Source organism: Rattus rattus, chromosome 2 (genome assembly GCF_011064425.1).
Source record: "Rattus rattus isolate New Zealand chromosome 2, Rrattus_CSIRO_v1, whole genome shotgun sequence".
Lineage (NCBI taxonomy): Eukaryota > Metazoa > Chordata > Mammalia > Rodentia > Muridae > Rattus > Rattus rattus.
The window spans coordinates 73,710,327-73,726,781 of NC_046155.1; positions in this window are offsets into that span (position 1 = coordinate 73,710,327).

Genomic DNA, 16,455 nt, shown 5'->3' on the forward strand with positions numbered 1-16,455 from the left:
ACCTGCTATCCTCATGTTCTTTGCATCAGTATAAAATACTGCTGCCTCTGGAATTGATACTCTTTACTATATGTGGAAGAATCCAATTAGTTCTTTTTATAAACTTTTAGATATTTGTTATTAATTTTGCTCAAGATGTTACTGAAAGCTTTTTGCCAATCCTTATTAATCACCCATAATGATATAATCGCAGCATTTGTAAAAGGTACTACAATTTCAGCTGGATCTGTTTCTGACAGCTGACATAGTCTTATTCTACCTTTTATAATTATTCAGAAATCTTTTCTATATAGGCCTTCAATTTTTACTTTGTTTATGAGCTAATAAAATCCATTCCATAATATTATCCTTCCTTTGCATAATGAGCCTCGTAGGAGAATCAGTTGAAAGTAAAATGAGCAGAATATAATCAAGTTTAGGAATCGATTTGACCCACATATGCCTCTTGCAGTCTTTGCTCTACACGAGTTAATTTTTTCCAGCTTCAGCTGTTAGACATCTTGGACTGCTTAAATTGGAATCTCCTTATGATATTTGAAACAAATTACTTAAGTCACATGTACTTAATCCAATTGTAGACCACAGCCTCTTAATATCTCCCATTAATTTTTGAAAATTGTTGAGTTTGCAATTGATCCATACCTTTTGAGGTTGAGTTTTTTTGTTTGCTGCAGTGTCTCCTGCTGACAGGCCCCTAGGATTGTTTTCCAAAGGCAAGAGTTTACCTTGTGTGTCTCTCTTGGATCAGCAATCCTTTGTCCAACGTTTGCCCCTTCCACAGTAGCTACAATACCCTGGAAGCCTTTGTGGCTCATAGTAACCAGATCCAGCTTGTTCTCATCTATGATTACCATATCATGCATGTTCTTTTAAGCTCTGAATCTTTTAGTCTTACAAAATGACAAAATTCACCACAGTTAAAACATTGGGCATTTTGATTTCTGATATTTCTAGCTATGATTTGTCCTATGATTTTGGCATTATGCTCCTGAGAACCAATATCAGTTGTCTCCCTTATCCATTTGTCTACTGGGGTTCCTCATGCTTTCAATATTCTGATTGCTCCCATACATTAGGCATTTGCATTTTCAAATGCCAATATTTTTATCAATGACTGCCTGGTTTCAGGGACTAATATGGCTCTACTCACAGCTGAACACAACCTCTGTAAGAATTCTGTGAAGACTTCTACAGAACTCTGTATTGGCTTAATAAATGAGGTGGATTCCTGCCCACCCACCCCCAGGCTCCTTAATCATATCCCAAGCTCTTAAAGCTGCAACACAACATTGTTTAATTACACCATCATCAATTCTTGTAAGTCAATATACCGCCCTTCACTAACCAGCTGGTCTTTAGTAACACTTATCCCCCTTGCTACATTTTGTTGAGCTATTTTTGTAGCTTCCTACCTCTACCCCAACAACCATTGTAATTGCTGTCCAGCTTCTAGTACAGCAGACACCAATCTCTTTCAATCTTGTGGGATAACTCTATGCTGTGTAGTCCAGTTGTTTAGCATTTAACAAAAGGAGAATGTAATCCATACAGTATAATACCCTCTTTAAAATGCTTTAGATCTAGCATAGCTATCAGATGGCAGGTCAATTCCTTATAGGCAGGAATACCATTATTAGCAGGCTTATGCTGCACAAAGACTGGGAAGGCTGAAGGTGCTTGTGTAGGCCCAAGCAAATCTGATGGTCCACTTGGCTGAACACTATCCTGATGTACTTGTCCCTTTTCTTGCTTCTTCCAGCCCCAAGTTTCACAGAGGTGCTCTGGGTACCTGGCAGTGAAAGCATGTGGAGCAGGGTAGGGTGGCAATTTACCTTCCAGCCTAATTTGCTTCCTGCTGTCATCACGGGGTGAATTTCTAGTCTCAGACACCAAGCATGAAGCCTGTTGTTCTCCTCCCACTGGCCCTTTTTGTTTTCCAAGCACTTCTACCTCTATCTATAAACTCTCTAAGTGCATAGTCAACTCTTCAATCTTCTCTATAGAAGAGAATTGTTGGGTTCCCCATTAAACTTTTTCAAAATAGTATACACAAAAACTGTGAAGCAAAACCAACCCCCCCCCAAATAAAATAAACCCCTTTGAGGGCAAGGCAGGAGACTACCCAGTGGCAATAGCTGCCATTTTGTCAATCTCCTTAAGCAACATTGCTAACCCCCTCATAATCTGCTGTTATGTTAGAGGCAGTTACCCATTATTTCTAAGCCATGTTGGGTGCAACCTGTAGGCTTTTGTTTTTCAGAACCAACTTTTAATAAGGGTTCTTAAATGCTTTAACCTTCCTTCTAGCCCACCACTCACCAGAGGTAGTGGGAAAGAAAGGTTATTAGGATACCAGGGAATTGTACCTGTTTAAAAATAGTTCTTTGGAGCAAATCCAATCTGTGTTGTCAGAATACTGGGTCCCATCCTAGTCCTAGTCATACACAAGATTTCTTCAGTTTATGGTAAGTTCAACTGCTACTAAAGATCACATTAGACTTGACTGCAAGTCTGAGCGGCAAGGGTAACCAGTGATAAGAATAGGACTTTGACAAACAAAAAGGATCGAATGCCCTGGGGATTCGGGCAAGCTCCTCAGAGAAGGTGAGCTTCACCAGAAACACTCGATATCCTCCCTCTGCCCTTTTCTATTTAATAAAAAAGTAAGTGTCCTAAATAATTGCAATACTAATATTGCAACAATAATATTTAGTAAACAGCAATAATGTCTAAGAAAGCAAATTTCTAAGCAACACACAGCTCCACATGGTCTGCCAGAAGCCTGGGTCTGGGTAGCATTATTTAAGGATAGCCTTGTTTGGCACCTTCTGTTCATCTACCTTCCCTTGGGTGGCAATGAGCAAGTTTGGAAGGGAGAGAAGGGCCAATATAATAGCGTGTGACGCTCTTCCTAGGGAGATGTGCACAGATGTCTACTCACCCTAGATAGGAAACCAACAACAGACCAAAGTAACTATAACGACAACATCTGATTTGAACCAGTGAGTTTATTGGAGTTGCAGGAGGAGTATGAATAAAGAATTATGTACAGGGTCACTAAAAGCTCATTCCAGCATTGGTGACAAATCATGAAAGGTGGAACCTTAGAGCTCTCTGCACAAGTGGCATGCAGCTCAAAGGCTGGTGGGGCTCATCAGAAGACTTCACTACTTACATAACCTTAGGGAGAGAAGAGCTTGTGCATCTGGTAAGTATCAGTTTGCTTCCTGAGTCTTAAGGAGCCTCCCTGCAGGGCAAAAGCTCTTAGTTCAGAGGAAATTGCTGTCCAACAAATTGGCAAGATAATCTTTTTGGTAAGGGGTGCTGGGGAATTCTTTCATGAGCTCTAGAATGTGGAACTTAGAAAGGAGCTATTTTCATGCTGTTGACCAGGAAGTAGAAGAGACCGAGAATTTCCTGTAGTAGTTTACAGTTACCACACCCTAGTTGCCAAGTTTGTTAAGGGACAATATTAAGAGGTTTCCTGATCTCTGGACTGTGGCATCACTCTGCCAGCATGGGAGGCAGCCTCCACCCATGCTGGACCATAGCACGTGTGCTGTACTCCAAGATTTCACTTCAAGGATGCAGCTTCCTTCTTAATCGCAACTCATTGTTCAGCCTCAGCTGATGAGTATTGATCATCCCAGTAAGATAAAGATTTCACTTTAGTAGTTCTTAATTCAAAATACTATAAAATTGCCCTTATAGAGGGTTGGGGGAACTCTCAAGCTTCCCTCTGAAAGATATCAATCACTCTTTTATTCTCTCTCTCAACAGGGCTTCTCTGTGTAGTACTGCCTGTCCTGGAACTCACTTTGTAGCCTAGGCTAGTGTGGAATTTACAGAAAGTGATCCTCCCAAGTGCTGGGATTAGAGGTGCGAGCCACCACTGCCTGGCCTTATTCTCACTCTCACTGAAGCTCCTCTCCAGACATTGAAGGGGAGTCTTCCCTTCCCTCTAAGGCCCCATCATATCCCAAGCACCATAACTGTATTGATTTGTCTAATGTTTTCATCCACCTTGAGGCTCTTTTACGGTAATAGATATCATTTCTGAAGGGAGTTATGTGTCTGTCTCTGTTATGAACTAATGGCTGCTGTTTTCTTCTTGTTATATTTAGCAATGGTCACTCATCTCTGGCCCAAGAGAAAATTTTCTTATTATCTTTAAGATAAGACCTGAGTTTTGTACAGACAGTTCCTTATTAATTGATTTACCAGGTATCTCAGTTACTTTTCTGTTTTGATAAAGCACCATGACAAAAACAATTTGAGGGAGAAAGGGCTTACTGTGGTCCGCAGCTCCACAGAGCAGTGCATCATAGCAGAGATGTCACAGTAGCAGCAGCCTGAGGGAAATGGTCACGTGATTACAGTCAGCCGTAGAAGAAGCACACATACATATTCAGTCTGCTCTCTCCATTTAATACAGCCCGGGTCTCCTTCCCAAGAAATGATCCCACCCATGATTAAGCTAAGTCTTCCCATATTACTATATCAAAACAATCTCCTAAGAGCCAGAGGGGTGGAGGACACCGAGGAAACAGCCCTCCAGACACAATATTTCTCTTTGTTCTTGGGAAGGATGGTGACTATCCAAAGTTACTTGAAGCTCTGGCAAAGCTCAAAATTTAATTGGAGTTACTTCTGGAGGTAGCAACAGAGCAGACGGAGTCCTAGAGCGAAGGGGACTTGGAAGAGTAAGAAAAGAGGCAGCAGTTTCCAGCTCAAAACGTAAGGGGATCCCAAGGCACTCTGCAGTCAAGGAAAGAATATTTATCTATTGCATTTTTGGAGTATTTGTTTACTATTTTATTGGGTTCTTATATCCACCACCCTTCCAACCCTTATCCCACCTCAATTCCCTCCTATCCCTGAAACACTAGGTAGAAAAGAAAAAAGTTAGAGGGGCAAGGGGTGTAGACCTTTGCAGGCTACTTCCTGCTGATTAAGGGTGCTGGGCTCCTTGGGGCAAGTCCAATCTTTGGTATCAGGATATCTAACCTCTTCTTCTCATCCTTTTGCTCACGACCACTTAACAAACCACAACAACATGAACCAGAGGGAGCAGCAGCTGCCACAGGACTTCCTGGGACTCTCCCTTTATACCCTCTCCAGAGTTCCCAGAGCTAAACTGTCTGTAGCTGGCAAAAATCACACCCCTGCTAGTGCATGAGGACAGTCATAATCACCTGCTGTGAAGCAGCCTCTTGTCCCATACCTGGAATTAAAACAAAGACATATTCACATAAAACAAAGACATATTCACATAAAACAAGACATAGTCACATAACCTAACAGTTTTTTTTTTAAGAATCCAAAACTCTCACTACGATTTATTTCTATTTTTAATTTCTTTAAATGTTTCCAAGATCCTGACAAGCAAGCACAACTCTCTCACAGGAGCCCACACCCGAACTCTCAGGTATGTTTCTCTGACGCTTAAAATACGTATCGGATTCTCCTTTAATGAACCGCAACGCGGCTTCATACCGGATCATCCTGAAATTCTTCTCTTTACTGAAGACAAGAGTTCCCTCACGGCAGCTTCTGTGATGATGGCCTCTTCAGTGCCAACAGCCCCTCCCCAGTTAGGGCTGGGCCCTGTGTAGAGACTGGAAGGACTCCTCTGCTAGGATGCGCTTTGGGAGCCTGACTTGTCACATGGTGCCACATGAAGAAAGGGATGTTTGTGGACATCTTACCCCAGAATGTTTAGTGAGACACTGCATTGTCTCCACATACACACTGGGAGGGGTAGAGCGAGCGACCGCACCACACCCCGTTTAGCTTTCCCTGGTCTATTTGTTTCCTATCCTATTGGCTAGCTCCTCCCTTACAATCTCAACTCCTTCCTACGAGGGTCTTAAGTCTTCCATCAGACCAAGGCCTTTGCCACCCCACAGCTGTCACCACACACACACTGGCATAACCACCACCTCCAGGGCCAGCTCTTTGTCAGACCTTTCTACAACATCATCTTGACAGTGATCCTAGTGGAGGCATTCATGGAAGCTCTGATAATTTTAATGATGCATTTATCATCTGCCCACATGCTGACAGCCACGAACACCTCAGTGTAGGGACTTGACCTTTGTTTGTTAGTTTATCAACATTCTGGGACCCCTTTCTCAAAAAGGAGCTTCAGCAAAAGGAGCTTTGTGGGGCCAGAGAGCCACGTGACTGGGGGAGTTAGTCCAGAGCAAGAGTGAGGTCATCGTATTCAAAACCCAAAAATCTTGTTCTGAGACCAGCATGAGAAGAACTGTTTTCCTCCTTGCTCTGGGCCTGCATGTCCCAGCTTACTTGGGCCTTGGGACCCCCCCACCTCTGCCACCCTGAGGTAATCATGTACCTGGTGGCCAGGTTACAGGTTAAACTTCCCCGCTCCCTACAAGGACATGCCCAGCAAGCCCCTGGAATTCCTCTTCATGCAAATGAAGCATTCCCAGCACCCCAGGCTCTGCCAATGAGGTACACTCACCCAAAACCCCTACCTACTCCTCAAGGTTTACACAGCCCTTATTTGCCTCCGATAAAAGAGAATTGTTTCACCAAAAACCATCTCGAGACGGCTGGATCTCCCTGGCATTCACTGCTGACCGACATTCTGAAGAACCCACCTGGCCCAGATAAGCTTCATTCCTTTGAGTCTGCCCAGTACGTAGCGGTGCTGGACACCACAAAGGCAGACGCGGACCCAGGCTGGCAGAACCTAGGAGATTTTTGAGGGCAAACTGAGTCCTTTACCTTGGCGTTTCCTTAACACTGGCTAATTACTGTTGCTACAGCCAAGGCAAAACAATTCTGCAAACATCCTGGTAATTCTGTTATACAGCTAGGGTAGAGGACGACTACAGTGATCCCTAGAGCAGGCAGATGGGGCCCTGGTGGGCGGGGTAAAGCCCGGCTGGAGGATGAGCACCTTACTCTTTCTTTATCCCAGAGGCTGTTCAAGTTGTAGCATTTTTCTTGCTATCCAGAGCCACAGAACAGGAATCTCTGTCCTACAATGACCAACATGCGTTGCAACCTGTGTGAAGTAATTGGAAGATGAAGAAAACGAACCCCATTCCATCCCATCCCTCCATATCTCTACCCCAACCCCAATAGAAGCCATGTAGAAACAGACTGTAATCTACGGGTAAGAGAAAGAAAGCCTGGCTGGAAGAATGGCAGAGTTTATAGGAAGGGATGGCTAGGGCGGCACAGGAAGAATGGAATGTGTGGTAAAGCGTTACCATTAACCAAACATGACTAACAAGCTGACTAAGGAAATTCGAGGTTGCATCAGAGTAAGAAAACAGCAGGTCAGGTCTCTGATTGGGGACAACAGAGCTGAAACTGAGTGATGCTTTCCTAAACCTGCTGTGTGTTCCTTCTTTTTCTGGAGAAAAAAAAAAAAAAAAAGAGCACAGACAGCAAGTTCTGTTTGCTAAATATAAAACTGCCTTAACTAGAAACCTGCACTCTTCAGCTTCTGTAAAACTCGCTTAGCTCAAGGAAAAAAAAATCTCCCTTGGGTGGGATAAAAAGAGTCCCTTAGGATGGCCGATGGCCACATGGACGGGATTATTATGGCAATGCCTAATTCTATATAAACTATGAAATTATTTCTGATTGGGCTGGGCCTAATTAAACAATAGGGAGAGGCCACAGCTGTGCGCTAATTCTGGAGCTGGGTTGCCTCTGAGCCCTGAGAATTCCTTACTAAGAAAGGGTGCGTATCCATCCTCCTTTAACAAACGAGGCACCGGTAAGATTTCCTCAGTGCCAGCCTTTGGGCTACTGCTCAACCTAGTCTTGGAAAATGAAATGAGAGCTCCCTGACAGCATTTTGGGGCCTTCCTCTGGATGGCTCTCTGACTCCCTGACAGTGGGCTTCCACCAACGTTCTTTGGGAGATAAAGAAAACTCGCCAGGGGACCTGCAGGGTAAGGTTAGGTGCTACAGGCAGAGAGAGAACTAAGTTAGAGCCACTGGCTTTGAAACCTCAAAGCACACCTGCACTGGTGCAATTCCTTCAACTAAGCTACGCCTCTTTATTTTTCCCAAATACTTCCACCAACTGAGCCCAAGTATTCAAATATACGAGTCTATGGGGCCATTCTCATCAAACCACAACACCAAAGTTGACCATGGTGAACCAGTGAGTTTCACAGGAATATGGGTGAAGGGTTAGTTATAGGAACAAAAATTATTCAAAGACAGCTGCATCGCCAAAGGCCACCTCAGCATGGGTACAAGCTGAAACTTTGTAGCACTGTGCATAGTAAGTTGCAGTGTTCTTTCCAAGTGGTTTAGTTAATCTGAACCTCCTCCAGGCAACTCTGCTGCCTCCAGGCAGCCCAAAAAGCCTCGGCTCCTTTCAGGTAGCTGGTCTTCTCTGAGAGTGACTCTTAGCAACCTTTACTGTTTACTGGGGTGGGAGGAGGGGAGATAGTGAAACTAATCTAATCTGTTTCAGGAACTTCCTGAAGCTATTTTGAATTCTTTTACTTCCTGTTTTAAAGAGTTTCCTTGCAACATCTCATCTCCCCTTAAAACATCCTGTAATTTCACCTTCCAGAAAGCATCCTGTCTTAAGAATTCTTCTTTTCCCTCACATATGAAAAGTTTTAATTTCAGAAAAAAGTGATACTACACAGTCAGGAACCTCCCAAGCCCAGTGCCTCTTCCCATCTGAGGGACCTCATAAATCCTGCCCGGAACAAGATGGTTCTGGTCCGTATGGATGTTGATCCCACATGCACCACAATAGAATTCTATCTAGTCTGTGGCACCATGCAGGGGTTCTGTGGTTTGCAGAAGACTAGAGATGTAACCTGTGCTGGACTTGCAATGTATGCTCTTTCTACTGGATACTTTTTCCCTTCTTGAAGCCCCTTTGCTCCATGCATGCTGCCTTTGTTTCTGCCCCACCAAGCCTGAATACTCTTGCTGTTTCTGTAACAATCTGATACCATCATTTTCTGAGTTCCTTTACATATCTTTTTTTTTAATGTGTCTGTGTTTGATGTCCTCCAGTTACAGGTACTTAGGAGTTTTTTAAAAAGAAGGCAAAGGGGACATTCAAAGAAAAAATACTTGAGTTTTTCAGGTTGATTGCAGGCACTCACAACTGGTTATGGGTATAAGCTTTCAAGTAGTTCCAGCCAGAGCATGTCTAGACATCAATAAAAAAAAAATAGGCTTAGATTTTTTTTCGAAACTTACTTTATTTAGGGTTCTCTTCTAACGCAATGACCAGAGTTAGGAGCAAAAGGAGGCTAATAGGAAAAGGGTTTTGTGGACCTGTTTAGACATAGTTCCTTGGGGTGATTCCTCTCTGGGTTGTCAGGACTGCTGGTAAGCAGTTCAGTTCAATAGCAAACACCAAACATGAACCAGCAGTGGCAGCAGGATCCAGAAGAAACGACACGGCTCCAGTCAGTGGAAGCGACCAGAGTCAGCTGGAATACCACAAGAAGGTCTTTGGCACCTTTTGTTCTCTACAAAGTGAAGACCCACAAACCCCAGTGAAGACCAGCAAAGACCAGCAACGTGTGGCAGAGTGTAGCAATGTAAGGGCGCCCTCACCTTGCCTGTGGGGTTTTGTTTATATTCTAAGTATCACACACCCTCTCAGTTGTCTGCTTTCAGCAGAGCACCACATGCCTTCTCACAAGCCGGCTTCCAGAAAAACATCACGTGACACAACGGAGCTTACAGAGAAACCAGAAATTTCCACTTCAGATATTTCTGTCAGCTCGATCCTGCTTGATCTTGAGTGCGAACTGCCATGCATCAGCGATATCTGTAAATTACCATTTAAATATCAAATGTTTTGTTTCTCACAATTTTCTCAAGAACGATGCTGTCTGTCTCTTGTGAGTCCCCATCAGGCCCGGCAGATAAGACACATTTGGATGACTCTCCACAGAATAAAAGCAGGGCAGATGTTTCGGGTCCACATAATTGTCACCGGACTCAGCAATGAGTTTGTTATCCAATATAAAGCACTGGGTTCGATTTTATTTTTGAAATGCCTTTGGGTGTAGATAACACTGGTAAATCCCATATGTTCTTTAAGATTGCTGGATGTGGAGATTAGATTCGACCCGCCCACTCCAGACCCAAACAGTTTGGGCTCACTTTCTTCACAGGTGATATTAATTTATTAGATCGTCCTATGTGATTTAAATTCAGTTTTCTTTTATGAAGAGGATGTTATAATTATCTCTAAGATAAACAACTGACATCTTATATCTTCACTTCTTTCTGCGTAAGATGATCTTGGCTGGGCTTGTTAAATCTTCACATTCCTTCACAGAAGGAAAAGATGGACAGGATCATTGAGTGTCCACCTGAGTGTCAGTCCTGCTGCTCAGACAGTTCTATGAATTGGGACCTAACTGCATACGAGCTCAAGGTGTTTAGGGACAAACTAGGGCATATAGGCAGAAAGACTAAGAAATGGGGGTTCCTGTCTATGCAGCTACAGGGGAACATACATACATACATACATACATACATACATACATACATACATACATAGATGGAGTCTCCAGTAGAAATACATATTTCATAAGCCACCCTCTTAGGAAATCTCACAACACATGGTAAGTTTATTTGTTAATTACATCTCATAGTATAAAAAACTTGTTTTTCAGAAAAGGATTTATATATCAAAGTTAAGGTGGCTGGATGTTTCTAGAACTCAGACAGAAAATGAGAGGTAACACTTTACCTGATGTTTAATGAGGAAAAGAAATAATATATATGACTTGTCATCTAAAGATACAATGACGAGGTTCACATGTGTGATGTTACTCTCGGTTGTCAACTTGACTACATCTGGAATGGACTAAAACCCACATGGCTGGACCAGGGAGGGACTTTTCTTAATTAAATCTTAAATTAAATTTGGGAAGCCCCACCTTAAATCCAGGTCTTCAGAGGTAGGAAGATTCACCCTAAAGCGGATACAGTGAAAGGGTGTTTTGCTAAAGCAAGCACGTGAAAGAACATGTGATGAAGGATTCTTTGACAATGACAAACACATATTGGTCCACCTTACATTGTGTTGTTGAGCTCCATTGGCTGTGACTCCATAGAGAGAAATGCACCAATGCCGTGGCACTCTCGTGCTTCTTGCTGCTCCCACGGCCTTGGGCCAATTGGCAGAGTGATGTCAGCTGATACAGACTCACATGGAGTTTTGCTAAGACAGACTCACACGCTGAAGCGAGACCCACGGAGGACACATGATGTTTGAAGGGAGTATAAATAGGTCTCAGCAGACTGTGAGAGAGGCTTGCTTACTATAGCTATCTTTGCAAAGCTTCTTGGTCTCACTTCTTCCCTGATCTTTGCAAAGAGCTTCTCCTGGTGTCCCTGGTGGTCCTGGTCGCTCTGCTGACCTGTGACAATTCGGCTGAGGCCCGGCTGCTTCTACTAGATTATGCCGTCACTGCTGGTTCATGTTTGCTAGCCCCACACTATTGATCCTGAATGCTGGGCTATTCTTGAAGTATTTGCAAGTGGATCGAGCCGCCGCTGCTGATTACGTGAACTGAACTGTTGACAACACAGATGGGATTTGCTCCAAAGAACATTTTCTAAACAGGTCCGCTTCCCCTGTACCCTAACAACCTTTCTTTCCAATACCTCTGGTGGGTGGTGGGCTACAAGAGAGGGTAAAGCATTTAAGAACCATTATTAAAAATGGCTTTGAAAAAAACTAAGAACAATAAGATAATGGAAAAAACAATAAAAATGTAAAGTCATGCCACAGAAGGTCTGAAAAGTAATATAAGGTTTATGAGGAATGGGACTCAGTGATATATATATTGATAAGAGTTTATTAATGTTCCCAAGGCTATAACAATGTGGTCATGATAGTAAACACTTAAAGTGTGTGTCTAATCACTTATGTCTTTGCTAGTTTGTTAAACCTCGCCACTTGGGAAAGCTGAGTCCCAGCTATCGGGATGGTAATGACTCATTGTACACAGTTTTGTTCCTGCGAATGTTTACTGATGAAATCGGTCTGACCCGCTCTCCTGAATTATGTCCTTTATGAAGAAGATAATATCAGATGCTGACATTCCAGGAAGTCTCACTTTAGAAATGAGGATTCCAAAGAAAATATCCATTTGGGGGAAAAAAATAAATGTTAAGAATGGATAAAGCCACCTTTCAGTTTGATAATATAATAAAAATTCAAGTAACTTCCAACTTTAAGAGTTTCTGAAATGTCGGTCCCCAGCTCCGAAAAAAAAAAAAAAAGAAAAGAAAAGAAAAGAAAAAGTTTCTGAAATGGTTCCTTACTGTGGAAACTAACGACATAAAATTTATATAATTGAAGGAACACATATTTAATGTGTGACTAGTAAACTGTTTACGCTATAAAAGAATTGTTAAAATGAGGTTCCAAGTTACCCTGTAGCTTATATTTATGGTTTTTTGGTTTATTTAGGTACTAAAAAGAGATTCAATTCAAAATTTGTTACTTATGAAGGCTCAAAATCTTGACAAAGATAAATCGCCCCAATTTATAAAATAGTAATCTTATGGGAACATCTAGCTTATTATTAATTCTTAAAGATAATTAAAATATGAATTAAATATCAATCACCTCACAAGTGATTAAATGTTTTTAATATACCTAGAACTGTGTTTGATATAAATGCAATTTATTTACAGAGAAAAGATAGGCGGCAAAGCCAATTTATATCTCCCATGAAACAGTCGTCTGTAAATGTCACAAAGCTGTCAAAGGAAAGCCTGGAGCTGGCAAGGCAGGGCAAGTTTGAAAGTAAACATGAAGTTTACCAATCTGAAACAATATTTAAAATTGAATATTTTAGCAATAAAAAGTATAAAAAAATAAGACCTGGTTATGGAGAATTCGATGCTTGAATAAAACGGGTTCAATTTACAATATGTGTGCTCTGTAAGAGTAATTGGCTGTTATCCTTTCATAGCAGGACACCCCCAAGTTCAAGTTATAGCCTTTCTTTTGCATGGGATGCAGACTCCATCAGAGTTGCATGCGAGCCTCAGTGCAAGACACAAAAGCACCGGGAAGTAAGACTTGCTGAGTCTATGGCTCCTGTCCTGGTCCTGAGAACTCTCCTCTTATCTGTAGGGACGATGGATTCATTACTCCCCATGCCTCACATGATGGGGGTGGGGTGGGGTGGTGGATTCTCTTGCACAGTAGAGGATCTTGGGGTCTCAACCCGCATCCTAAAGATCTCAAGCAAGGAAGGCTCAAATAGCAGTTTGGTTTTTGAACTGTCACACGATGACGCTGTAAACAGAGGATTGTGGTACCTAATGGGACCTGTGTGTAGTTCAATCGCTATGTCCTCCAGTATGCATCCAATTCCCCTCCTTCTTAGCAAAGGTTATCCCAGGGCTGAGAGCCCAGTGCCTGATTTTATAAGGAGTCCCAGGGCAGTTCCAGATAAGTATAGCATAGATGCTCTGCACAGGACCACAGCACAACAGGTTGAACTCTGGACACTCATTTAAGCACTAAGTTACAGGGTCGTCATGTGGACCCACCATGCCTGGGTAAAGACAGCAACCCCAACTGAGGAAGGAGAGACCTGGACTGCAAAAGCCCACCCAGACCAGCCTCTCCAGGTCACCATCCAGGGATGAAGGCAGACTCATCAACCCTGCTCCCACTTCACCCAGAAGCCGGTGCTCACCACACGGCAGAAGTTTGAAGAACTGTACAGCCCTGCTCCTGTTGCAAACCAGCGAGCAGATGGGTCTCTGCACAGAAGGATCGTGAGGAATTCAGCAGGGGACAGTTGGAGATGGTAATCACTGTGCCTTCTTCTTCCCTTTGGACTCACAGCATTGTTGACTTTAATGTTATCTATAGGCCTAGTTACCATAGCTCCAGGGTGTGAAGCCTGGCTAAAAGAATTATATTAGCTTTGCTGTATCTGTGAATGACAGACACTCTGGGAAAATTATTTTCTTTCATTAATGATTTATGCCTGGCTATATATTCAAATAACAGCCTGTCACTGAAGATGAATGTTCTCTAAAAATGATATGGGACAGGTTATTTCTGTGTCACCTTTTGTTCTGAGTCTGATTTCCCCTTTAGCATGTGGTGACTTTGGCAGGAACCCACAAATTTTCTGCTAACAATACTATGTAGTGCATTAGAAAGATTGGCACAGGCCATCCCTCCATGCCCTGTGTCACCACCACTTGGTAAATGACTAATAAAAGGCTTGGGTGTTGCACAGCAGGGTTTAGCAGTTGGTGAATGTGGTGACATTTTTAAGAATTCTGAAATTTTGGATTCTTTTTGACAACACAGAAATATTATATGAATGTTCTTCCAAAAGTCCACACCGGCTGACTATGATTTGCCTCGTGCTCTAGCAAAGGCCTGGTTTTGCCAGCTGCAGATAGTTTCTGCTGTTGCATAACCTTTCGGAATCCTGGGAACTTTCCAGAGGATACATAAATGTAAAGGTCATTTAAGGGGATTGGTTGTGGTTTATTAGTAGCCATGGTCAAAGAAGAAACAAAAGGAAAGAAATTCAGAGATTTTCCCCCAAGTCCTCTCTCTCCTCTATCCTTGTTTCTCTCGTATCTAGGGTTAGGGGATAAAACCAGGGGATTAAAGGGTGGGGAAAAGAAGAATCCACAAAGTAGCAAAGACCAGCTACAGGTGAGTTTGTTTTTTTCTCTGTCTGAAGCAAAGAACAAACTTCCAGGCCTGGGAATGTAACTCGTGCATGGTGCAAGGGAGCTGCAGTTGCTACAGATGTTACAGGTGCAGATGCTAGGGTTCTCACACAGAAACAGTTAAGGCAAAACCCAGTTGGATGTGGTGGCATGCACCTGGAAAAACAGCACCAAGGAGGACTTAGGATCCAAGCCAGGCAGGGGTACTCAGTAAAAACCAAACAAAAGAAAAAAGAAAGAAAACAACGGCCAGGAGTGTGAATTTACCTGGTGTACCTCGCCTCTAGGTTCAGCCCCCAGCGGCACATGAATCAAAAACATAACACAAGAACTACCATCTGGAGAAAATCTTAAGGAAAGATCTCCAGGTATGTTTGCAAGAGCACCACACGATGGCGGTAGAGGACAGGAGTGACCTTTGTAGCACTCACTAAGTGGTTGCACGGAGCAGAGAAGGCAGGGAGGGAATTCTCAGCAAGCCTCTGAGAGGCTACTTTGGAGGAAAGGGGGACCTAAACTCTCTGTAAGTAAAAATCTCCCTCTTTCCGTTTTCTTCAATAGCCACAATGGAACTAAATAGGAGGAGATTAGAGGGAATTGTGTATGGGGGCTGGGGAGGTTGAATGACAGGAAAATTTAAAGTCCCATTTCCATAGCAGTCCTAAAAACCCAATGGGGCAAAAGTGACCATGGGAAGAATTCATTACGGAAAGAGGAGCCTGGGTAGGTGAAACTATTCTGTTTCTATTACATATAATTATTTGTTTATGGGAGGGGGCGCTGGGAGCATGACGATCTCTTCTTACCTTCTGGGTCTTAGGGATCAAACACAGAATGCCAGGCTTACCAGCAAGCACCCTTACCGCTGAGCCATCTCACTAGCCCGAGTTTAAAGTAAATAAGGACTATAGGTGTAGAAGAGTCCTTTCTTGAAAATGTACCAATTAGAAACATCAAACTTTGCTCAGAGCTGGAGGCATCCTGTTAGACTATAAATCTGAGCACGGTACAGTCCACACCTGAAATGGCAGCACTGATGAAACTAAAGCAGGAGAGTCATGAGTTCGATTCCAGCCTAGACTGCATAGTGAACTCCAATCATAGAGAGGAAGAACAGAAAGCCCGATGGCTGAGAATATAGCTCGGGCTACAGAGCTCCAGCTCTTACCGTCTTTCCCCGCTCTGCCTTCAAGCTTCTTGGGCTGGCTAGATGAATCAGTGGGCAAAGGTGCTCACTATACAAGCATGGTGACCTGCTCTTGGCTCCCAGAAGGAGAGAACAAACCATAAAGTTGTTCTCTGAGCTCACATGTCTGAGCACACACACCAATACTAAGTAAAATACAGCAATTACCAAGACTAAGCTCAGTGGAGGAACATTTAATTAGCGTGCACGCAGCCCGGGGATTCAATTCCCAGCACTGATAAAAAATTTTTAAAATGGGCACTTAATGAATTTTAGGTATATTACATGTCTACCCTGTGCTAGCCATTGAGAACAGAATATTAAATGAAGTCATTAAAGATAAGTGCCACCACACTGGGCTTGTGTATCAGTAGGAAAAGAACTCGGCATTGTGGGTACTAAGTAGGCAGACACTCCAGGCATTTTACCAACCAAACTACACTCCCACCCCGACCCCCACCCCATTTTAAAATTTTGTTTTAAAGATGGGATCTTAGGTTGTTCAAGCTGTGCTCAACTTCACTAACTTGACCACAGTGGACTTGAACTCTGGTCCTCCT